The sequence below is a fragment of the Stegostoma tigrinum genome, unplaced genomic scaffold (assembly GCF_030684315.1).
Source record: "Stegostoma tigrinum isolate sSteTig4 unplaced genomic scaffold, sSteTig4.hap1 scaffold_148, whole genome shotgun sequence".
In the NCBI taxonomy this organism is placed as follows: domain Eukaryota; kingdom Metazoa; phylum Chordata; class Chondrichthyes; order Orectolobiformes; family Stegostomatidae; genus Stegostoma; species Stegostoma tigrinum.
The window spans coordinates 445,360-471,011 of NW_026728091.1; the positions used below are offsets into that span (position 1 = coordinate 445,360).

Below are 25,652 nucleotides of genomic sequence, written 5' to 3' on the forward strand. Positions count from 1 at the left end.
CCGATATCGCCCATGATCTGTTCCTTGAAACATTCCAACCCGGCCAAGTTGACACAGCTGACTATCAGCTGGCAGCTTCGTGAAGCTGGACCCAGTCCCGCCAAATAGTGGGACAGGCCAAGATGAACCTCTGTAATCTGTAAGGGTTGAGGGTGAGGGCGGTGATGGATGATCTCCGGCCCTGTTTTGCATCTCAACTTGTTCCTCCATAACCATCCCATAGCCTTGTAAACGCAGATTGTAGATAGTTGATGGACCTTGGTGTGCCTCATTACTGTGGCAGATATGGTGCAGAACAGCACCTTTCTGTTCTGTACTCATTCTCTGAATCCATCCCAGGTCTTTATTCCATTTCTCCATTCGCAGTGATTTATACATTGTGCTGTTATTCCTGGCTCTCACTTTATCCTCGTCAATCCTTTCCATTTCTCTGGTAATGGTGGAAACTTCAAAAATTGGAGTAAGAATCGTCCACTCATCCTTTCTTGCCTGTTCTGATCTTCAAATTAATCACGGCTGATCATCCAGCTCAGGGACCCCACATCATTTTATCTCTTTGGCCCTCAGAACTATATCGAACTCCTCCTGGAAAACAGTGAATGTATTTGACTCAGCCACTTCCTTTGCAAAGAATTCCACATGTTCGCCACTCTGTGAGTTAAAAGAAAATCATCTCTATTCAGCCTAAATGGTTTTCATTTGATTCTTTTCTTTATGCTTCTCACTGATTGTCTTTACTTTGCATTTCAGATTTCTTGCGACATTTCATACTTCATCTGGACACTTTTAAACAAAAAAATCTCTTTACTTCTCCACCACAACACCCTCTGATATCGCAACATGAGCCCTTTTGTCAGTGAATGTTTCCCGTGCTTCACCCACTCATTCTGTCACCCCCACCCTTCCCCACTGGTCAGAAAGTTCACCTGATTTCTGTCCCCACAGACATGACTGGATTCAGGGTCCACACGTCCAGAGCCACGAAAGAGACACCTCGACCCATTGAGTTTGTCCCAGTCAAAATAACAAGAGACTAACTGCTCTAATCCCTTTTCCAGCACGTGGCCCATGCCCAATATTTTGGCATTGCAAGTACTTATCTAAATACATCATAAGTTTTCTGAGGATTTCTGCACGTACCACACTTACAGGCAGTGAGTTCCATTTTCCCACTATATTTCGGGTGAAAAAAATCTCCAATTTGTACTAAACTTTCTGTCCTTTACTTTGGTTCATGCCCCCGGTCATTGATCCATCCAACAAGGGGAATTATGCGTGATGCCTCTTCTTTCTATGTCCCTCATCATTTCTACATACCTCAAAAATGTTCTCGCTCACCCCAGACTTTGCGGGCTGTGTGCTTCCCTGCTGATGGAGAGAAAATAGATTCTCCCCTGCCAGAAATTCTGGGGTGGAGTTCCTGCTATTTCCACCAAATATTTTCTGCACACCCAAATCAATGCTGAAGTAGACCCTGGTCCCTCATTCACGAGAGGCCCCAGAGCCTGCATTCTGGGAGTGGGAATGGGAGAAAGATCGAGAAAAATGGGGAACGAAAACATGTAACACTAGCAGAGAACTGAAACCCATCAACACGACTAGTATAGGGCCAGAAAACTCAGAAACACTCACCAATTCGAAACCCCATGGTTGATATCCCGACATGCCTGTCACTCACACCCGAATTCACGCCCATTTCAGAGCAAACTTCCATCTCACAGCTTCCTGGTCGTTAACCCATCCAGGCACAGGAGTGGGATAGTTCAAGGTGAGTAACTCAGTACCTCACTGTAGGTCATCTTTCTCTGACCCAATGATGTATCTTTTTTTTCCCATTGCTCCCTTCCCAGTGATTCCAACCTCCTGCAGTTGTCCGTGTCTCCCAGTTTAATGAAGCAATTTCCTTCCCATTCCTCTGGCGATTTCGTTGGGGGCTTAGTGGCGGGGTGCATCAGACTATGTCCTGATTTGCTGATTGTCACTCAAGTTCACTATTTGTCTTTTAGATTTAAACCATTGGCTGTGTTTTTCAGTTCTCTCATCCCAACAGATGGCCGAAATCATTCAATTCATGTGCAATTTATAGCCTACTCAGAAACTGTGATTAATTTTCGAGCTCTTTCTCAGTTGGGAGAAGATTCAGATGTAGTTGCAATGTAACCACCTCCCCGATTCAATCACAGTCCTTGGTACTAATAGGAAATCCTCAGTAAACATCAATGGAAACGGTGTGGAGGGTAGAAGACAGATGGAGAACAGACATAATGCAAAATAATTTTTAAAAACCTGAAGAATTTTGGATGGTGTGTATCAGGAGCAAAAACAAAAGTTGCTGGAATAGTCAGCAAGCCTGACAGCATCTGTGAGGAAGAAAAAGAAATCAGAATTAATGCTTCAGGTCCAGTGACGCTGCCATAAAAATCTAAAGAACTGTGGATGCCATAAATCAGGAACAAAAACAGAATTTGCCGGAAAACCTCAGCAAGTTTGGCAACATCTGTGAAGAAGAGTCAGAGTTAACGTTTCACATCTGTTGACCAGAGAAAGGGTCAGTATGGATGGACAATGCTTTTCAAAATGTGAAATATCTAAGTGGATTGGTATGCTGCTAATGAAGACAGATGGCGGAGGTTAGATGGCATCTTGTTGCGTGTGGAATTCATTGAAAAAAATTCGAGCACTATTCCGAACTTCTATTCAAAATACAAACTGGAGCTAATACAATAAACTGAAACAACTTCATTTCTGACAAAGAGCCACTGAATTTGAAATCGTAACTGCTTTCTCTGTTTGATGCTGTCACACCTCCTGCATTTCTCCAGCAAATTATTTTTCTGTTCCAGGAAAACGTTTGCTCTATTGTTGATAATTGGCTAACAGCTCCATAAATGCTGTCAGTTGCAGAGTGACCTTCACCTGAATATTGCTCTCTCGATCCGCTTTCTAAACTGAGATGCAAATACGAGACAGACTCGCTCTTGACTGTGGACATACCCACAATTCCAAAAGTTATGGCAACCGCTCTAAGTGCCGTCGTCGCGTTCACTTATGGTTGGAGCATGCTCATAACGATTGCAAACCTTGCCGCTGAATCGGCAGAGAAGGCCATCAATCAATTAGCCCAACCAATGGGAGAGAACGATGGGTGGGACTGTAGGACAGAGCGGGAGTCGCTGGTCCTCCAACTAATGGGAGTGAACAAGCTGTGTTTATAATGAGAATCCAGCAGCTTTCGTGACAACTTTCTCCCATGGCAGCCCCAAAAATTTCCAGTTTCATTCAGCTCCATTTCACAACCTGCCCTTGTGCTTTTGTGTTCGCTTGCACTTTTTCCCAGTTGTTTCTTTAAATTTCAGATGAATAGGCTGCACAGAATATTAGAGGGGGGCAGCAAGGTGTTTCAATGCTTCGCCCTGCTGCCTTGGATGGCCGATTCTGAACTCAGCTGACTGTATGGAATTATTACACTGAGCCCGTGCCTGCGTGGGTTCTTCCCACAGATCAAAAATGTGCAGGTCAGTGGATTGGCCATGCTAAATTGCACGTTGCTTCCAGGGATGTATAGGTTAGGTGTTTTAACCACGGGAAATGGAGGGCTATGTGAAGAGGTAAGGAGGTGTATCTGGGTCGGATGCTTCTCATTGGTTGGACAAATTTGATTGGCCAAATGGCCTCATTCTGCAATGTCAGGATTCCATGATTGGATGTGCAGTTGGGAAACTCAACCCAAACAGCAAATCAGAATCTGACAGATCGCTAGTTCATAGTTATCTGAATATACCTGGGTTTTGAACATTAAAGGAAATATCACTGTTCACTATAGAGAGCAGACATTACCATGTTCTGTGTTTGGACAAGGATTCAGCTGATCAGAAATAAATGTATTGTTGATTTAGAGAAACCATGGAAACGTGAGAAATGTGGAAAGAGATTTGCATTCTGGTCTGAACTGGGAATTCACTGACCTAGTTCCAGCCGAAGCTCTGATTTGACTGCAGGGAAGGAGTCACAGTGAGTCAATCTGCAGATGCACCAGAACTTTCACAATCGGGAGAGACCATCCAGGTACTCTGGCTGCAGGACTGGGTTCAAACTTTCATTTCAACTCACTGCATACCCTTGTTGAAAGACCTAGAGCAAGCTGGGAAATGTTTGCCTGTGATATCAAGGAAGCATTAGATAGAGAGTCGCATCAAGGACCAAAATTTGAATTAGTGTGAAAATATTACACTGGTTGGAGTACTCCTGAAGAAAAAAGGAAGATAATTGTACTTACTGGAGTGCAATCGTCTCAGCGCCTGGATATCACTGCAAGAATTCTGCGGCGTAGAGTCTTCAGCCCACACACCTTCAGCTGCTACGACTTTAATCAGGCTCTGCATTTGACAAATTTCCAACATTAATGTTGCAACTTCATACCTGATAATACATTTGATAAAATAGCGTGAAAAATTGGAATGTGAGTATTTAATAATTAAGATTGTTGGATACCAATCATTCACATGCTTTTTACATTCTTTGTGAATTATGAATTACAATTAACTTTGCAAAAGCAATTTGAATTCCGAGGTGCCATACTGAAATTAACCTTAAACTCAAGGGTATGTACGCCAAATCATGTTGACGTTTGGCACAAGACTGTGGTGTGATATCACAAAATGGGATTCACTTGAATTTGCATGACATCATGGAACACCAGTAAAACTGAAATTTATGATGATAAAGGATTAAGCTAACAAGTGGCTGGACCATACTTGACATTAAAGATGAGGTTCGTAATTTTGAAGACCAATTGCTGAGACAATTGCTTCAGATGAACCAAAGGGCAGTATAGGGCAGAAGGTATTTGCTAGACTTGCTTTTATTGGTCGTTGCATTGAATATAAGATTTGGGAGGTCATGTTGTTGCTTCACAGCACATTGGTTAGTCTACTTTTGGAATGCAGTGTGCACTTTTGTTCTCCCTGCTACCATCAGGGTGTTGAGCGAAACTTGAAAGGGTTGAGAAAAAAATTGCAATAATATTCCCACAGTTGCTAGGTATAAGCTATAGGGAGAGACTGATTAGCCTGAGTTGGGGAGGGGTATATTTGTCAGAGAGGCGTCAAAGGCTGAGGGGTGACCTTATAGAGGTCTATATGTTTAAGGTGAAGGGAAAGTAAATATATGGGGCTTAGGGCAATGTTTTCATGTGGAAAGTGGTGCGTGTATGAAATGAGCTAGCAGGGACATGCTAGAAGCTGAAGCAAGTGCATTCAAAAGGCATCTGGATGGGTACATAAGGAGTAAGTGTTTTGTTGTGGGCCAAATGGGGGTAGCTTAATTTAGGATATCTGATTGGCATGGATGGGTTGATTGAAGGGTCTGTGTCCACGCAGTACAACTCTATGTCTGCATCCAAAGACAAACCAAACAAACCAAAGACATAATTTACTTCACCCAACCTGTATTTACATGCATTCCAGGCACCAGGAGGTCCAATAACTGAATGGACACCCAATTAACTTTGACAGGAAGCTTTGTACACTGGCCTTTGCCCACTGCACCTTGGCAGCAATTTCCCCCAAGCTTTACAGAGTCTTCATCATGAAGTCCTAGACCTTGAATGTGCCTGGCTACAACGCTGTGCCCAGGTCAACACCTTGTTCTGGAACACCAGTAACGATCGAGCAGACCAAGACCTCTTTGCCAGATATCAATGACAGTTTGTAAGGGCATGATACAGTATCTATTATTAACGCAACAACAGAATTTTCTGGTAAAAGTTCAGCAGATCTGACAACATCTGTAGACCGAAATCATGGTTAAAGTTTTGGTTCGGCTGACCTGTCCTCCGAACAGTATTCATTACATTGTTTCCAACAGCAGACACCTCTTGTACAGCTGTGGTGCTGTCTGTTACAGTTCCTCTAAACTCTTCCAGTCTTAAGATCTAGGGCAGCATGGTGGCTCAGTGGCTAGAACTGCAGCCTTACAGCACCAGGGACACAGGTTCGATTCCAGCCTCCGGCAAATGTCTGTCTGGAGTTTGCACATTCTCCCTGTGTCTGTGTGGGTGTGCTCTGGTTTCCTCCCTCAGTCCGAAGCTGCGCAGGTAGGTGGATGGGCTATGCTAAATTGCCTGTAGTGTTCAGGGGTGTGTGGGTTACAGGGGGATGGGTCTGAGTGGGATGCTTCAAGGGGCTGTGTAGACTTGCAGGGCCGAAGGGCCTATTTCCACAATGTAGGTAATCTTCACTTGCTACAAACGTTTTCCGAAACCCCACGCAACACAGCATTCACCATTTTCAGCTGGTGAGCCAACAAGATCCGGAATTGCCTCCTTAAACCTCTCTAACCTTCTTTAAGATATTCAATGTAAAATAAACTTTTTTCACCAATGTTTGAAACATTTTAGTTTGATGAATATCTAAAACGGTCCACACAAATGCAAATCATTGCTGTTATTGGCTTACATTGAGTGGAACAGGATTATCACTCTAAGGCTTTACATTCTCGGACCATCACGGCCACAATCATTTTCAAATTGGAAACTTCATCATGCCAGATAATAAAATGTGAGGCTGGATGAACACAGCAGGCCAAGCAGTATCTCAGGAGCACAAAAGCTGATGTTTCGGGCCTAGACCCTTCATCAGAGAGGGGGATGGGGTGAGGGTTCTGGAATAAATAGGGAGAGAGGGGGAGGCGGACCGAAGATGGAGAGAAAAGAAGATAGGTGGAGAGAGTTTAGGTGGGGAGGTGCGGAGGGGATAGGTCAGTCCAGGGAAGACGGACAGGTCAGGGAGGTGGGATGAGGTTAGTAGGTAGATGGGGGTGCGGCTTGGGGTGGGAGGAAGGGATGGGTGAGAGGAAGAACAGGTTAGGGAGGCAGAGACAGGTTGGACTGGTTTTGGGATGCAGTGGTTGGAGGGGCAGAGCTGGGCTGGTTGTGTGGTGCAGTGGGGGGAGGGCACAAACTGGGCTGGTTTAGGGATGCGGTGGGGGAAGGGGAGATTTTGAAGCTGGTGAAGTCCACATTGATACCATATGGCTGCAGGGTTCCCAAGCGGAATATGAGTTGCTGTTCCTGCAACCTTCGGGTGGCATCATTGTGGCACTGCAGGAGGCCCATGATGGACATGTCATCTAAAGAATGGGAGGGGGAGTGGAAATGGTTTGCGACTGGGAGGTGCAGTTGTTGGTTGCGAACTGAGCGGAGGTGTTCTGCAAAGCGGTCCCCAAGCCTCCGCTTGGTTTCCCCAATGTAGAGGGAGCCACACCAGGTACAGTGGATGCAGTATACCACATTGGCAGATGTGCAGGTGAACCTCTGCTTAATGTGGAATGTCATCTTGGGACCTGGGATAGGGGTGAGGGAGGAGGTGTGCGGGCACGTGTACCATTTCCTGCGGTTGCAGGGGAAGGTGCTGGGTGTGGTGGGGTAGGAGGGCAGTGTGGAGCGAACAAGGGAGTCATGGAGAGAGTGATCTCTCCGGAAAGCACACAGGGGTGGGGATGGAAAAAATTCTTGGGTGGTGGGGTCGGATTGTAGATGGCGGAAGTGTCGGAGGATGATGCGTTGTATCCAGAGGTTGGTAGGGTGGTGTGTGAGAACGAGGGGGATCCTCTTTGGGTGGTTGTGACGGGGGCGGGGTGTGAGGTAGGATGTGTTGCGGACCGCTTTGCAGAACACCTCCGCATAGTTTGCAACAAACAACTGCACCTCCCAGTCGCCAACCACTTCCACTCCCCCTCCCATTCTTTAGATGACATATCCATCATGGGCCTCCTGCAGTGCCACAATGATGCCACCCGAAGGTTGCAGGAACAGCAACTCATATTCCGCTTGGGAACCCTGCAGCCTAATGGTATCAATGTGGACTTCAGCAGCTTCAAAATCTCCCCTTCCCCCACCGCATCCCTAAACCAGCCCAGTTCGTCCCCTCCCCCCACTACACCACACAACCAGCCCAGCTCTTCCCCTCCACCCACTGCATCCCAAAACCAGTCCAACCTGTCTCTGCCTCCCTCACCTGTTCTTCCTCTCACCCATCCCTTCCTCCCACCCCAAGCCGCACCCCCATCTACCTACTAACCTCATCCCACCTCCTTGACCTGTCCGTCTTCCCTGGACTGACCTATCCCCTCCCTACCTCCCCACCTAAACTCTCTCCACCTATCTTCTTTAGTCTCCATCTTCGTTCCGCCTCTCCCTCTCTCCCTATTTATTCCAGAACCCTCACCCCATCCCCCTCTCTGATGAAGGGTCTAGGCCCGAAACGTCAGCTTTTGTGCTCCTGAGATGCTGCTTGGCCTGCTGTGTTCATCCAGCCTCACATTTTATTATCTTGGATTCTCCAGCATCTGCAGTTCCCAATATCTCTGATACAACTTCATCATGCCAGCGCGTTTTCAGCATTTCCTTTGTTCTAACTGACTGCAAAAATGTAAAGGAGCTTATGTTCCGAGTCTAGGAGCTGTGAACCATCGAGAGCAGCTGAGACACGTTCCTTCACCACCTCACAGTGAACCCTCTCACTCCTGAAGCTGAGCAACAGCAGGGGAAACGGGAAACAGGAAGGTGACTTCTCCCCTACCCATACGCCACGCACGCGTGATTGACAGCGGGTTTGCGCCAATAGAAAGGAAGGGGCGGGACTGGAGGACCAAGTTGGCGTGGTCGGTCCTCCACCCAATCGGAAACAGCAAGGGGTGGGGCTGAGCGCCGACAAGAGATTAGTCTGAATTGAAACAACTGCGAATGCTGTAAATTAAGAACAAAAACAGAAGTTGCTGGAAAAGCTCAGCAGGTTTGGCAGCAGCTGTGAAGAAAACAAAACAGAGTTAACGTTTCGTGTCCGGTGTCCCTTCCTCAGAGCAGTAACGTTCCGGCTGGTGTTTGCACGCAGGCGCAGCGTCATTTTGACTGACGTAAGCGGGTGATTGCAGGTTTTGTCGGAGCACGTAAAGGAACAAAGGACAAGGACATCGGGGAAATAATGAAGATAACAAAGTGTGAAGCTGGATGAACACAGCAGGCCAAGCAGCATCTCAGGAACACAAAAGCTGACGTTTCGGGCCTAGACCCTTCATCAGAGAGGGGGATGGGGTGAGGGTTCTGGAATAAATAGGGAGACAGGGGGAGGCGGACCGAAGATGGAGACTAAAGAAGATAGGTGGAGAGAGTGTAGGTGGGGTGCTAGGGAGGGGATAGGTCAGTCCAGGGAAGACGGACAGGTCAAGGACGTGGGATGAGGTTAGTAGGTAGGAGATGGAGGTGCGGCTTGGGGTTGGAGGAAGGGATGGGTGAGACGAAGAACAGATTAGGGAGGCAGAGACAGGCTGGACTGGTTTTGGGGTGAAGTGGGGGGAGGGGATAAGCTGGCCTGGTTGTGTGATGCGGTGGGGGAAGGGGAGATTTTGAAGCTGGTGAAGTCCTCATTGATACCATTGGACTGCAGGGTTCCCAAGCAGAATATGAGTTGCTGTTCCTGCCACCTTCGGGTGGCATCATTGTGGCACTGCAGGAGGCCCATGATGGACATGTCATCTATAGAATGGGAGGGGGAGTTGAAATGGTTTGCGACTGGGAGGTGCAGTTGTTTATTGCGAACCGAGCGGAAGTGTTCTGCAAAGCGGCCTCCAAGCCTCCGCTTGGTTTCCCCAATGTAGAGGAAGCCACACTGGGTACAATGGATACAGTATACCACATTGGCAGATGTGCAGGTGAACCTCTGCTTAATATGGAAAGTCATCTTGGGACCTGGGATGAAGGTGTGTGTGGTCTGGGAGGCTTTATCACCACTTGTGTACAACTGTAGATCCGAATTAGAACTTCTTGTTCATGCATTTTGCAGTAAACTGAAAAGGGATGCAGGTTTCAGACGGCGAGAGGCCCAGCTTACCGCCAGAATATTGGCCCCAATGTCCCACGTGTTGAGGACAGAATGGTCCCTGCTTTTCACTGAGCACCTGGGGGTTGGAGATGTTTTCTTTTTCAATGAACTACTATAGTAAATGTGTACTCCACACTTTCAAGAGCCCTCGTATCCTTCCTGACCAGAGTTGGATGCGATAATTGACTGACCTCACCCGAGCTTTATCAAGGTTCAGCATCTTTTCTGTGAGTGTATGCTCATTACCTCTATTACTTCTTAAATTCAGAGTCATACAGCATAGAAACAGACTCTTCAGTCCAGCCAGTCCATGCTGACCATTACCCCAAACTGAACTAGTTCCACTGGCCTGCTCCTGACCCATTATCCCTTCAAACTTTTCCCATTCATACACCTATCCAAATGCCTTTTCAATGTTGTAATTATACTTGCATCCACCACATCCTTAGGAAGTTCATTCCACACACAAACCACCCTCTATGTATTAAAAAAATGCCTCATGACATTTTTCTTTTTGACATCTTTCTCCTCTCACTTTAAAAGTGTGTCCCCTGGTTTTGAAATTCCCCATCTAAAGACAACTACCATCAACTCTATCTGTAGCTCTCATTATTTCATAAACTTCTATTAGATCGCCTTTCAGCCTCCTACACTTCAATGAAGAAGGTGCACGCCTAACTTTATAAGTCAAACCTCCCATGCCAGGCAACATCGTGGTAAGTCTGTTCTGAACAGTGTACAGTTTGATAATATCCTTCCTATAACTGGGCACCCAGAACTGGACACAGTATTCCGGAAAAGGCCTCACCAATGACCTGTGCAACCTCAAGATAACATCCCAACTCATAATCAAAGGACTGAGCAATGAAGGCAAGAATGCCAAATGCCTTTTTAACCACCCTGTGGGTATATATGTTGCAATCTTTTAAAAAGAAATGTACCTGCACCCCTAGGTCCCCTGTTGTCAAACACTACCTAAGGCCCTTCCATTCATTGTATAAGTCCTGCCCTTGTTTGTTGCATCAAAATTCAACACCTCACATTTATTCAGACTGAATACAATATGCCAGTTTTTAAGCCCATTTAATCAAGATCCCTTTGTAATCTAAGATAACCTGCTTCACTGTCTATTATGCCACTATTTTGGTGTAACCCATAAACTTACTAACCATTCCTTCTATATTCTCATCCAAATCATTTATATGAAATGACAAAAGATAACCCAGAACTGATCCTGGTGGAACCCTCCTGATCACAGGCCTCCAGTCTGAAAGACAACCCTCCGCCGTCCTCCCTGGACCGACCTATCCCTTCCCTAACTCCCCACCTATACTCTCCTCTCCACCTATCTTCTCCTCTCTCCATCTTCGGTCCGCCTCCCCCTCGCTCCCTATTTATTTCAGAACCCTCTCCCCATCCCCCTCTCTGATGAAGAGTGTAGGCCCGAACCGTCAGCTTTTGTGCTCCTGAGATGCTGTTTGTCCTGCTGTGTTCATCCAGTTTCACACTTTGTTACCTCCGCCATTACTGTCTGGCTCCTGCCGTTAAGCCAGTTCCATATTCAATTGACAAGGTCACCATGAATCCTAACTTTACTAATTAGTCTACCATGCAGAACCTTGTTTACTGCTCTGCCATTAACCATTGTTTTGGTACCCTCCTCAAAAAATACAATCAAGTTTGAGATCATGATTTTCCTCAGAAAATACCATGCTGACTACCCCTAATCAATTTTTGCCTCTAAATGTCCATGAATCCTGTCCTTTATATTCACTTTCAACAATTCACCCACAACTTAAGTCAGTCTCGCAGGTCTATAGTTCCCCAGTTTCACCATACCATCTTTCTTAAAGAAAGATTGAACATTAACCACCCTCCAGTCATCAGGTACTTCACCTGTAGTTACAGATGATGCAAATATTTTTGCCAAGAATCTAATAATTTCCTCCCTTATTTCCCACACATTCTGGGATACATTAGATCCAGTCCCAGAGATTTGTTGACCTTTATATTCTCCATGAGCTCCCAAACTTCCCCTTTTTTTCACATGAAGTTTTTTTGAGAACATCAAAGTTTATTTCTCTGCATTCTCCAGACACCATTTCTTTCTCCACAGTAAAAGCTGACAAGAAATATACATTTTGTATCTCTCCCATCTCCTGGGGTTCAAGACAAAGATGATGTATTTGATCTTTAAAAGGCCCTGCCCCCTCTCTGGTTACCTTCTTGCTCTTAAAGTATTTGTAGAATCTTTCTGGATTAATCCTTTACCTTTACAAATTTATCTCATATTCCCTCTTTGTCTCCTTGATTTGTCTCTTAACAATGCCGCGCACTATATTGATTAAGAGATTCAATTGAATCAACTTGTCTATGTCAGAAATAAAGTTCTGTTTTATTCTCGACTAGAACTTCAACATCCTTATTCATCCATTGTTCCTTAATCTTACCAGCCTTACCCAGCACTCTAACAGGAACTCACGTCATCACACTCTTGAAGGTCTCCCACTTGTCAAATGCCCTTTTGCCTGCCAACAGTCTACTCCAATCAACTTTTGTAAGTTCTTGTCTCATACCATTGAAATTTGCCTTACTCCAGTTCAAAACTCTAACACTTATGGAAGGCTTATCCTTTCCCATGACCATTTTGAAACTAACAGAATTATGATCACTAGACCCAAAGTGTTCTGCCACATTCATTTCAGTAACTTTCCCTGCCTTACTGTCCAAAAGAAGTCCAGTTTTACTCCTTTTCTTGTAAGAGAATCCATATAATCTGAGATCTGTCGACATATTTGTTTCTCAATTTCTCTCTTACTATTGGTGAGCTGAGAGTTCAATCCCATCAAAGTGATCTTCCCTTTCTTCATTCATTCTGTGTGGGAGTGGACAATTTTTCAAAAATATTTTCCCTAGTTAAAGCAGTTGTGTATTCCTTAATAAAACACACACGCACACACACACACACACACACACACACACACACACACACACACACACACACCCCTTTTCTATTGTTCCTACATCACCTAAAACCTGGAACATTGAGCTGCCGGTTTTGTCCATCTCACAGACAAGTTTCTGTCATAGCTATGAGTTCATCAGCTTTACCTTTAAGACTCCTTGCATTGAAAAATTCTTCAGCGTTACTACATATTTTGACTCTCTCATCTTTCTTTTGGAATTGATGTGCTCTCCTCACATTCAGAACCTTCCCCATAAATCCTTCTGTTTACACTGCTACGTATAATTCCCCCACTCCCCCTCTCTGTCAGTATAAAGTCTCCTTTAATGGAATGAACAAAGCTCCTTGCTGAGATATTGATCCCTTTCCAGTTTACATTAGACCCATTCTTTTGGAACATGTCTTTTCTATCCCAAAAAGGCATTCCAATTATCCAAAAACCTGAATCCCTGAACAATACACCAGATTTTCACCATCGATTTGCCTCCTTTAACCTTGTTCTCCCTACCTCGTTTGGCATTGGGAGTAAACAAGAAAGCACAACTTGTCAGGTTTCTTTTTAAACATTTTACCTAACCGATCAAATTCACTTTGTACTGGTTTAACCTTTTCCCTAAACATGCAATATCAGATGGTGGCGTTGCTGGTGGTGACGTGGAATAGGGAGCGATTTAATAAAATGTTATCAAAGGCATGTAGTCTGGACACACAGAGTCAGGGAAAACAATCAAGATTAAATGCAGTCAGCAGTCATAACCCAGGGGGCTCATGGCAACAATTGCAGATGGATTGTACAGGCCCCTGACCGAGAAAAAAAATGCTGAATGGTCTACACATGTAGAAAAAAGGAAAATAGATGCAGGAGTAGGCTATTTGGCCCTTTGAGCCTGCACAACCATTCAATATGATCACGACTGATTTTGTAATCTCATTATCCCAGTCCTGCCCTCTCTCCATACTCCTTCCTCCCTTTAGCCGCAAGGGAAACAACCAGCTCCATCTCTACTATATCAAATTAATTGGCCCCAGCAGCCTTGTTTGGGAGAGAATTCTACAGGTTGGCACTCTGGGTGAAGAATTTCTTCGTCATCTCAGTCCTGAATGGTTTACTCTAAGGCTGTGACCCCTAGATCGAGATTTCCTCATCATCTGGATTACTCTTCCTCCATATAGCCCATCCAGGCTCATCAGAATTTTATGTTTCTCTGCCATCCCCCACTCATTCTCCTAAATTCTAGAGAGTACATGCCCAGTTGATACAGTCTCTGACCCAGCTCATCCAGTCTTACTTCAGATCACAGATTATAGACTCCCTACATTCAGGATGGGTCATTTAGTCCATCAAGTCCACATTGACCCTTTGAGGACGGACCCAGTCCACCCTATCACTGTAACCCCACAATTACCCAGTTAACTGATTGAGCCTGCACATCCCTGCGCACTGTCACTAATTTAGCATGATCGCTTCACTTGAGATTTAATGGGTGGGTGGAAGCATTCCCCTGCCGTTTCTGGAAAAGGACACATTGTACAGGGACAGAAATTAAACAGGCCTGCGTACTGTTAGGAACTGAACAGAGATTCCATCTCCCATACCAGCCCCAAAGTTCAGGTAGGACAATTTAACCGAACACTGAAAACTGGTCAAAGGCCCTGACAGAGACAAGGCAAGATTGGTTTGGAGTACACCCCACCATTCTAATGAAACTGAGGTTATCCCCAGCAAAGTGAACACCTTTTGAATTGCGACTAGGCAGGCTATGCAGCTGCAGGAGGACGCAGTAGGAGAACGGCCGGAAATGTGCTACGGAACAGATAGGGTGAAACAATTTGAGAGGGAACTGGCAAAGCATCTGCATGAGCTGAGAGGGAAAGTTGCAGATGGACAGGGAATCAGAGATTGGGAAAGGGAGCATAGAAACATCCAAGCTGGCATTCCTAATCCAGGAAATCAGGTCCTGATGAAAATATTACTTGATCGTGTGGCACTGTGACCATGATGGGTCAGACCCGAGTAGGTGATTATTACAGATGAAATATGCACTTTTGTCGATGTTAAAGTGGGGGCCAAAGTAGAAGCAATGGTCCCATTTGAAAGCATACAAAGGCCAAACATGATCATTAACCCTTTCGGCAAGTTGTGTTGGGTTCCTGTTCTTTACAGGCTGGTGGAAAACCGTCATCGCCCACTTTGGGAGTTAGTCATGCATTCTAAAAGCAACTGAACCAGAGGAAGGGACGTTTGACTGCATATATGACATTGTAATGGGAAGGTTAAATTGTGAATCATGTTCAGGACATAACCCTGGGAGTGATAGTGATGGAAATGTGTTTTATGGCAGTATGGAAAGGGAAGGGGTGAAGCTGGCTGTGGCAGGCACGCAGTGAACTGAAATAAGAATGAAAGCGAATTGATTAATATGGACCTCAATAAGTATTACATATAATCACGTCTGAATTATGGGATTAGAACAAAGACCAGTGAGGTTTCTGTGTGGGCAAAGTGGAATGGCAATATGATTTATGTGACCACAGTATCTATGTTACCTGCAAACTGTATGCTCATGTATCGCTATGGATTTAGTGTAGGTATGAGCCTGAAAGGGGAAGAATTGAAATTGCTAGTAATTGATTTAAACAGGCTGCGTGGTGGCCCACTTTACATAGGGTCTTGGGATTCTCAACATGTGTTACCAATGTCACCATTACAAGGCAAAATGTGACCATGACCCCAAGCCCGGAGACTGTAACTTTTCACCTCTGAACCAAAACATTGTGAAGGCCAGCAGGATCTCTGGGCTGGGTCAGTCGTGGAATGTCTAGGAAAAAGTGTGACTGTTGTGCCAGGATATAAGCTTGTGCATGTAGATTTTGGCCTGACAGGAAGTACAAGTGCTCGATTGTTGTTCCACTACCACGAAACAATTGTCTTCCAAGCTCTTACGATTACAGCTGGGTAGGAGGGAGTTTAACTCTGAGAAAGGTCTGCAGGCCTTCAAAGAAAGGATCACTGGAAATAGCAAGAGCAGGTGATAGTGACAGGAAACACATTAGATAGAGAACTACAATCGATGAGCAGTTTCAGAGTCTGCAGAAAATGCATAGAATTGTGGACAGAAGTTATCAAGCTCAGGCTAAAACAGGTCAGCCAGACAGAAAAATTTCCCACATTATATTTGATGCTATTGAAATTTTGAAGCCTCTGTAAAACATGACCAATTCCCTCATTGACCGACTGGCTAACATATTAAATGGTGTCAACAGAACATCGAAAAAGCACCATAGCTGGGAGTGGGGACAAAAGACGGCTGTAAAAACACAGTAAATATGACTGTAGAGAGATAACCATCCAGTGACCGACGGAAAAGTGACAGACAGATTACAAAATAGAGCGAAGTTGTGGTTATCTCACCTCAAAATTTGAAGAATATAAACAAGTTTATTTTAATGACCCAGTAAATTTGTAAAGAGATTGAATTTCACTCTCATCTATGTAATTCGAATAGATGCTGTCTCACTCAGTGAAGAAAATTAGAGACGTAGAGTGTTTAGAGAAGAGACATTAAAGATTTATCCATGAATTAAATACTGGTTCCAAACTCATTGGCCGCATCTGAGTGCGAGGACTTTAAACTAGAACTGCAAGTCGGAGAGACTTTGTTTGATTTCTCAGGCCAAGTGAGAGAGGGGCCGCTCCCAATCTATCAGCTGTCACAGAACTGTAGTAACCTTAAATTAGAGTTTATTTTAAAGAACTTACAATAAGTAGTAGAAATTGATATCATTTCTAATGTCATGAATTCTGGTTAACAGCGAAAATAAAGCCCAACACAAAATTTGGAAGAGTCCTCAGTGATAAGGGCGTATTGAGGTTATTGGTAATTAATGTGGTGCAGCTGATAAATGTTTGGGAAGGAGTATAAAACTGTCAGGATTGAAATGTGATTTAACAACAGGTATTCTAAAGGCAAATAATAAAGGAATCAGGTAAACATCAACAGACTGTGGGAGCACCAAGTTCTGTAGAGCCATTAGCCATGTGTTTACTGGACTGGATGCATCGATTAGGCAAATATGGCTAACAATTACATTGACATTGTATGTCACTATTGTCATATGAAATGTATAAAAATGCTGCACTTGGTGGGGGGGGGAAGTGAGACAGCACCAGAAAATCTCCCACAATGCATTGCAAAGGAGCTCCGGATAAAGGTTGCCCGCGCTGCTGAACACAGAACACAACACTCCTGTTTGATATTTCACCCGTCCACAATTGTGGAGTGTATTTTTCTGACTGGAGTTTGGGGCTAGTGCTGTCCCACAATGATCAGAGCTGAGACCATACACACACGCACACGTACCTATGAGGTCATGCATTCTGGGAGGCCAATTGCAAGGGGAATGTAAACAATAAATGGAAGATAGCACTGACAGACAGACGGATCTTCAAGTGCAAGTCGAGAGCGCTCTGATCGTGGCAGCGCATGCGCATAAAGTGGTAGAGGAGGACTATGGCATGCTTGCTTTCTTCTGTCAGAGGGCTGAATATAAAGTTGTAATTCGGCCACCTTTGGAGTGACGCGTGCAGTTTCGATCACGACATTACAGGAAGGGTGCGGAGGCTTTGGAGAGGTTGCAGAAGAGGTTAACCAGGATTTTGCCCAGCTTGGACAAACTTGGGTTATTATCACTACACAAAGTCAATGGCTGAAGGGCGACCTGAGAGGGAGCCAGTGGACAGTCTGAGCCTTTCTCCTCAGGTGAAAATGACAAATTCTAGGGGCAAATGGATTAAGGTTAGAGGCGGAAAGTTAAAAAGAGTTGTATGAGGCACATTTCTTATACAGAAAGTGACAGGCGGCCATAATGTACTCTCTTGGGAGGTGATAGAAGCAGAAACGATCAATCACGACATTTAAGAGGCAGTTAGGCAGACATAGGAACAGGCAGGGAAGAGAGGGATATAGATCATGTCCAGGCAGATTGTATTACTTCAGAATGGCATCAATATGATAATAGACGTGATGAGCCAAAGGGCTTCTGCTGCTGCTGTACTGCACTGTTTTCTACGTGGCAGGAATTGTGGGGCTATAATTAATATTTTGAATAGAAAACATCTCTTCTTTAGAGCACACAGTGAGTTTATGCATTTTGAGGGAAACAACGTGGAAGGGAAATATATATTTGAATGGCACAGATGCAAAGAGCAGGGAGCGGGGAGTTACTATGTACAAATCTTTATTGGAGAGAGAACAGAACCAGAATGCATTGAGGAGATAGGATGGGACCTTGGGCTTCATTAATGGAACCAGCAGTTTCATCAGAGCCAGACGTGTTCAGCTCTATGACCCAGCACAGTTAGGATAGACGTGTGACTGTCTCCAGCGGCTATCTCTCTGCCAGATATTCAGCTTTTGGGACTGTTGAAGGACGGAGTCTCTCTGAGGAAATGGAAAGACCACTCGCTTTTTGGACACTTGGAATGATTCTTGTGTTACGCAGCATTTCACAAGATTTAATGGAATTATTGTTGTAGGGGACTGTCCTGTCAGAGGCCTAAACAGGAGATTTTGTGGCAGTGAGTGTAAGTTCAGGATGGTTTGTTAATTGCCTGGTGCTAGGATTAAGGATGTTTCTAAACATCTCAAGTCTGTTGTGAAAGGTGAGATTGAGAGGCCAGAAATTAATGGACATATTGATAGCAATAACATTTTTAGTGCATAAGTAGTTATTATTTAGCTGCCTGACCGGCATACTCATTGCCCTGTTGTTGTGGGGTTTTCGTTTTCCTGTGAGCTCTAATCTTCATTACTGCTGCTTCTGTCACAAAATTAGCTGCTTCCATCAACTCTTTAATCTGGTCTTCGTGCTGTATGTGGCCCCCAGACAAGGTGACGTACCCTCGCTGAGGCCAGGCCAATATATGACCATGAACTATACCAAAGACATCAGGACTGTCTGTGTATATGTTGACTCTCTGGCTCCTGGCTGATGTCAGAGCTTTTAATAGTTGTGCCAGTTCTGAAAATTTTCCACATAATTCCTGCAATAATTAAACATTCCTAAAGCTTGACTTACTCCTTTCCCAGTGTGTGACTCGGTAGTTTAAAATCGCATTCTTTTGTTTTTTCGGGACTATCCTCTGCCCCTACCTGACTGATATCCCAGACACGTCACTCCCTGTCATCCCAACATGCTTTCTGTGGTTTAATTTTAAGCCCTGCCTGGCTGATGTGACTCAATACTCTATTGAAGATCCAGATGTGCTCTTTCTGACCAACTGAGGTGATGAGGTCTTGGTAAGATCAATTTGACTAATTCCATGAGCCATACATCGGTGCTTGTTTTGTCCATCTCACAGACAAGTTTCTGCCATAGCCATGAGTTCATAAGCTTTACCTTTAAGACTCCTTGCATTGAAAAGAAAAGTTCTTCAGAGTTACTGCATATTCTGAATCTCTCCTCTTTCTTTTGTAATTGATGTGCTCTCCTTGCATTCAGAACCTTCCTCATCAATCACCTGTTTACGCTGCTACGTATAATTCCCCCACTCCCCATCTCTGTCAGTATAAAGTGTCCTTCAATTGAATGAGCAAAATTCCTTGCTAAGATATTGATCCCTTTACAGTTTATGTCGGACCCATTCTTTTGGAACATGTCTTTTCTATCCCAAAAGCCATTTGAATTATCCAAAAAGCTGATTCCCTGGACAATACACCAGCTCCTCACCATGACTTTGTCTCCTTTAACCTTGTTCCCCCTACCTCGTTTGGCACTGGGAGTAAACAAGAAAGTACTAATTGTCAAGTTTTTAAAAAAAAATCACCTAACGTGCCAAATTCACTGCTTTTAATCTTTTCCCTGAAAAATGTCATTGCTATCAATATGTACAATAATTTCTGGCCTCTCAATCTGACCTTCCACAAGAGACTTGAAATGTTTAGAGACATCCTTAATTCTAGCACCAGGCAATTAACAAACCATCCTAAACTTACACTCACTGCCACAGAATCTCCTGTTTAAGCCTCTGACAGGACAGCCCCCTACAACAATAATTCTGGAGACATTCTTACTTATCCTAACAGTCACTCAACTATCTGACTGATCCTGTTGCGTTGTAGAGCTGAACACATGTCGGACTCTGATGAAGCTGCTGGTTCCATTAATGAAGCCCAAGATCCCATACAGTTTTCTCAATGCATTTTGATTATATTCTCTCTCCGATTAAAGATTTGCACATAGTAAGTTCCCGCTCCCTGTTCTTTGCATTTGAGCCATTCAAATATACATTCCCCTTCCACGTTGTTTCCCTCAAAATGCATAAACTCAGTGTGTTCTAAAGAAGAGATGTTTTCTACTCAAAATATTAACTGCAGCTCGACTATTCCTGCCATGCAGTCAACAGGACAGTACATCACCGGAAGAAGCCCTTTGGCCCACCACGTCTATTCTAATACTGATGTATTACTTCAGAATGGCAACCTGCCTGTACGTGATCTATATCCCTCTCTTCCCTGCCTGTTCATATGTCTGCCTAAATGCCTCTTAAATGTTGTGATTGATCGTTTCTGCTTCTATCACCTCCCAAGAGAGTACATTGTGGCCACCTATCACCTTCTGTATAAGAAACGTGCCACACACACCACCTTTAAACTTTCCCCCCTCTCACCTTCATCGTATTGCCCTCAGAATTTGTCATTTTTCACCTTTGTCAAAAGGCTCAGACTGTCCACTCGCTCCCTCTCAGGTCGCCCATCAGCCGTTGACTCTGTGCAGTGATAACGATCCAAGTTTGTCCAAGCTGGGCAAAATCCTGGTAAACCTCTTCTGCAACCTCTCCAAAGCCTCTGCGCCCTTCCTGTAACGTAGTGATCGAAACTGCACACGTCACTCCAAAGGTGGCTGAATTACAACTTTATGTTCAGCCCTCTGACAGAAGAAAGCAAGCATGCTGTCATCCTCCATTACCACTTTATGCACATGCGCTGCCACTATCAGAGAGCTATGGACTTAGACCTGAAGATACGTCTGTATATCAGTGCTACTCAGGGTTCTTCCATTTTTTGTCTACACTCCCCTTGCAATTGGCCTCCCAGAATGCATGACCTCATAGTTACGTGCGCGTGTATGTATGGTCTCAGCTCTGATCGTTGTGGGACAGCACTAGCCCCTGATCTCCAGTCAGAAAAATACACTCCACAACTGTTGACAGGTGAAATATCAAACAGAAGCCTTGTGTTTTGTGTTGAGCAGCACAAGCAACCTTAATGCGCAGCTCCTTTACAATGCATTGTGGGAGAGTTTCTGGTGCACTATCACTCCCCCATCCTCAAACCAAGTGCAGCATTCTTTTACATTGACATTGTATGTCATTACTGTAACGTGTAGTGTAACTGTTAGCCACATTTGCCGAATCGATGCATCCAGTCCAGTAAACACATGGCTAATGGCTCTACAGAACTTGGTGCTCCCACAGTCTGTTGATGTTTACCTGATTCCTTTATTATTTGCCTTTAGAATACCTGTTGTTAAATCACATTTCAATCCTGACAGTTTTATACTCCTTCCCAAACATTTACCAACTGCACCACATTAATTACCAATAACCTCAATACTCCCTTATCACTGAGGACTCTTCCAAATTTTGTGTTGGGCTTTATTTTCACAGTTGACCCGAATTCATAAGATTAGAAATGATATCAATTTCTACTACTTATTGTAAGTTCTTTAAAATAAACTCTAATTTAAGGTTACGACAGTTCTGTGAGAGCTGACAGATCGGCCAGTGAGTTTTGAATCAGTATGTAACTCATGGATAAATCTTTACTGTCTCTTCTCTAAACACTCTGCATCACTAATTTTCTTTACTTAGTGAGACAGCCTCTATTCGAATTACACAGATAAGTGAAATTTAATCTCTTCACAAATTTACCGAGTCATTAAAAGAAACTTGTTTATATTTTTCAAATTTCTAGGTGACATAACTGCATTTTCACTCTATTTTGTAATTTGTCTCTGTCACTTTTCCACTGATCACTGGATGGTTCGCTCTCTGCAGTCCTAATTACTGCATTTTTACAGCCGTCATTCGTCCCCACTCCTGGCTATGTTGCTTTTTCGATGTTCTGTTTACACCATTTAATACTTTATCTTTCCTGCAATGAAATAGGCCTCATTTCAGTGCCTACAAACATTTACTCACAGAAGCTTAGGTAACTCTTTGACACTAGTTTTTTGTTTGCCTTTCTGATTTACAACTAACGAAAAAGTTCAGAATGCTGTAGGATCAGACTTTTCTTTTTAAATTTTACTAAATAACAAACTTGGGACTGTGGCTTAGCTTAGCTTTTCAAAAATGTCCCCAATTAAAATGCTTGCACGTTTAGAACTACCTGTTGACAGAAATTACAGAGAATCTTATACGGTATCTCTGTATGGAGAGTACAGGTCGAGCTGAGAAAATCTGTGATGCACATCTGGAAATCCCTTTTGACCATTTTATGACAGCTAAAATCCCCGAACAGCCATTTTTAGTCAACTTTAATCATTGGCTGCACCAGCAACTCGCTCCTCTAAGCACTTGACTTAAATGCTAAGCAGGCCTATGTAACTTATGGGATATATTCACTCTCCCTGGTGTTTTACCTGATGGGGAAATCCTTCAGCGCCCATGTTTCCCTGTGCTCTGGCCCTTTGGTACATCATTATTCTTACACACCAGTGTTATGAACACAATCAAAACATTGAATTGTATTCCTTCTAGTACATGGGATATGATCTGGATCATGGGTGTGTATTTGGGTAATCAGTCCCCTGTCCTTTGTCTGATTTATCCAGTTCTGTTGTTTTAATTCCCTGTCTGCTTGAGCTGCAGGAGTTCAAATCTTTTGTTTGTTCAGATCATTGAATAACTTCTTCAGCTCCTTCCACAGCCTTTAACCAATCTGCAGTCACATGTGGAATCAGTGGTAAATCCGTCACCATGGACTGTAATGAATCTCAATCCACTTCATGTTGCTGGTTGGTAAGATGAATCACTGCCTGTCTCACCGGCTTAGGCCCGGTCTATCCACTGATGGTAATGTTCTTTGTTGGGTGTTGACAGCAACATTGACCTTGCATGGCTTGGATCCTTCCTTTAATAGCTGGCTGCCATCACTAGATAATACATCGATCTGACCAGGGTGTACTACAAGAAGGACCAGTTGATCACCAGCAAATAATAGATTGTGGACAGTTGCCATAACTTACAAAACCACAAGCTGTAAATCTTTCGTCATTTCATCCCGACATGACCAGTGATCCCCTCCTTGGTGACGCCTCGTTTAGTCAATTCCCTTTTTCATTTTATTATGATAACCATGTGAGTGGGAGTGTCTTTTCGTGATATCCAAGTCCCTTCATGGTATCTCCTAATATTGTTGACCTTCTTTAGGGGTACTTTTTGATTGACCCATGTTTGGGGATGTGTAACATTACCCTGATACAATATTCCTCCTCATCAATGGCCTGCGTGCCCAATAATCTGCTGGCAAGGGTGAAACACCAAAGGTGTGCCAGGAATATGTTCTGTCCTACCCATTCTCACAGTTGCTCATTGGTCACCCAGTTGGCGATTTGGTGCATGTCCAATTTCATCAGATTCGTACTGATCATTGTCAACAGCCAGCTGCCGTAGGTTGTGCATGTCTGCATGATATGTTCTTCCTGAGATGTGTTAGCCAGTCGGTCATTGATTGAATTGGTCATATTTTACAGAGGCTTCAAAATTTCAAAGGCATCTAATATAATGTGGGAAGTCTTTCTGTCGAGATGACCTGTTTTAGACTGATCTTTATAACCTCTATCTACAATTCTGTGCATTTTCTGCAGACTCTGAAACTGCTCATCTATTGTAGCTCTCTATCTAATGTGTTTACTGTCACTATCACCTGCTCTTGCTATTTCCAATTATCCTTTCTTTTAAAGCCTGCAGACCTTTCTCAGATTTAAACCGTCTCCTACCCAGCTGTAATCGTAAGAGCTTGGAAGACAATTGTTCTGTGGTAGTAGAACACCACTCGAGCACTTGTACTTCCTGTCAGGTCAAAACCGACATGCACAAGCTTATATCCATGCACAACAGTCACACTTTGTCCTGTATGTTCCATTACTGTCCCAGACCAGAGATCCTGCTGGCCTTCGCAATGTTTTGGTTCAGAGGTGAAAGTTACAGTCTCCGGGCTTGGAGTCATGGTCACATTTTGCCTTGTAATGGTGACATTGGTAACACTTGGTGAGAATCCTTAGACCCTGTGTAAAGTATGCCACCACGCAGCCTGTTTAAACCAATTACTAACAAATTCAATTCTTCCCCTTTCAGGCTCATACCTACACTAAATCCATTGCGATACATGAGCATACAGTTTGCAGGTAACATAAAGTACTCTGGACACATAAAGCATATTGCCATTCCACTTTGTCCGCACACAAACCTGACTGGTCTTTGTCCTAATCCCATAATTCAGGCTTGATTATATGGAATACTTATTGGTGTCCATATTAATCGATTTGCTTTCATTCTTATTTCAGTTCGCTGCGTGCCTGCCACAGCCAGCTTCACCCCTTCCCTTTCCATACTGCCATAAAACACATTTCCATCACTATCGCTCCCAGGGTCATGCCCTGCACAGGATTCACAATTTAACATTCCCATTACATAGCCACATATACAATCAAACTTCCCTCCCTCTGGTTCAGTTGCTTTCAGAATCCAGGAATAATTCCCAAAGTGGGTGATGGAGGTGACCACCAGCCTGTAAAGGACAGGAACCCAACACAACTTGCCGAAATGGTTCATGATCATGTTTGGACTTTGCATCACTTCAGTTGGGACCATTGCTTCCATTTTGGACCCCGCTTTAATATCAACAAGAGTGCACATTTCACCTGTAATTATCACCGAGTAGGGTCTGACCCATCATGGTGCAGTGCCACACGATCAGATCATATTTTCACCAGGACCTGATCTCCTGGATTAAGAATACCAGCTCAGATGTTTCTAAGCTCCTTTTCCCAATCTCTGATTCCCTGTCCGTCTGCAACTTCCCCTCTCAGCTCATGTAGCTGTTTTGCCAGTTCTTTCACAGATCGTTTCACCCTATCATTTCCATTGCACATATCTGTCTGTTCTCCTACCATGTCCTCTCGCAGCTGCATAGCCTGTCCAGTCACACATTCACAAGGGGTCAGTCTCGTTCGCTTTGCCGGGGTTAACCTCAGTTTGATGAGAATGGTGGGGTGTACACTAAACCAATCTTGCCTTGTCTCTTTCAGGGCCTTCGACCAGTTTTCAGTGTTCGGTTAATTTGTTCTCCTTGAACTTTTGGGCTGGTATGGGAGATGGATTTTGTTTTCAGTACCAAACAGCACACGTACCTGTTTAATTTCTTTCCCTGTAAAATGAGTCCCTTTTTCAGAATCTGCAGGGAAATGCTTCCACCCACCCAGTAAGTCTCAGGTGAAGCGACCATGCTAAATTACTGATAGGGATGTGCAGTCTCAATCGGTTGATGTGGTAATCGTGGGCTTACAGGCATAGGGTGGACTGGGTCCCTCTTCAAAGCGTCAGTGTGGCCTTGATGGGCTGAATGACCCATCCTGAATGTAGGTGTTCTATAAATCTATGATCTGAGGAAAGACTGGATCAGCAGGGTTAGAGACTGGATCGACTGGGTGTGTACTCATTGAATTTAGTAGAATGGGTCGGTTGGGGGGGGGGACGGCATAGAAACATAAAATTCTAATGACCCTGGATGGGCTAGATGCAG

At 44.1% G+C, this 25,652-nt stretch overlaps 1 long non-coding RNA gene across 1 annotated transcript; it reads right to left on the minus strand.

The window, feature by feature from the left end:
* Window positions 1-371: 371 nt before the first annotated feature.
* LOC132207757 (uncharacterized) lies at window positions 372-2,998 on the minus strand. Its single transcript, XR_009443781.1, has 3 exons — window positions 2,917-2,998; window positions 1,633-2,360; window positions 372-585 (listed from the first exon to the last, which is right to left on the minus strand). It is a non-coding gene; the product is annotated as an uncharacterized LOC132207757 (long non-coding RNA).
* Window positions 2,999-25,652: the final 22,654 nt, after the last annotated feature.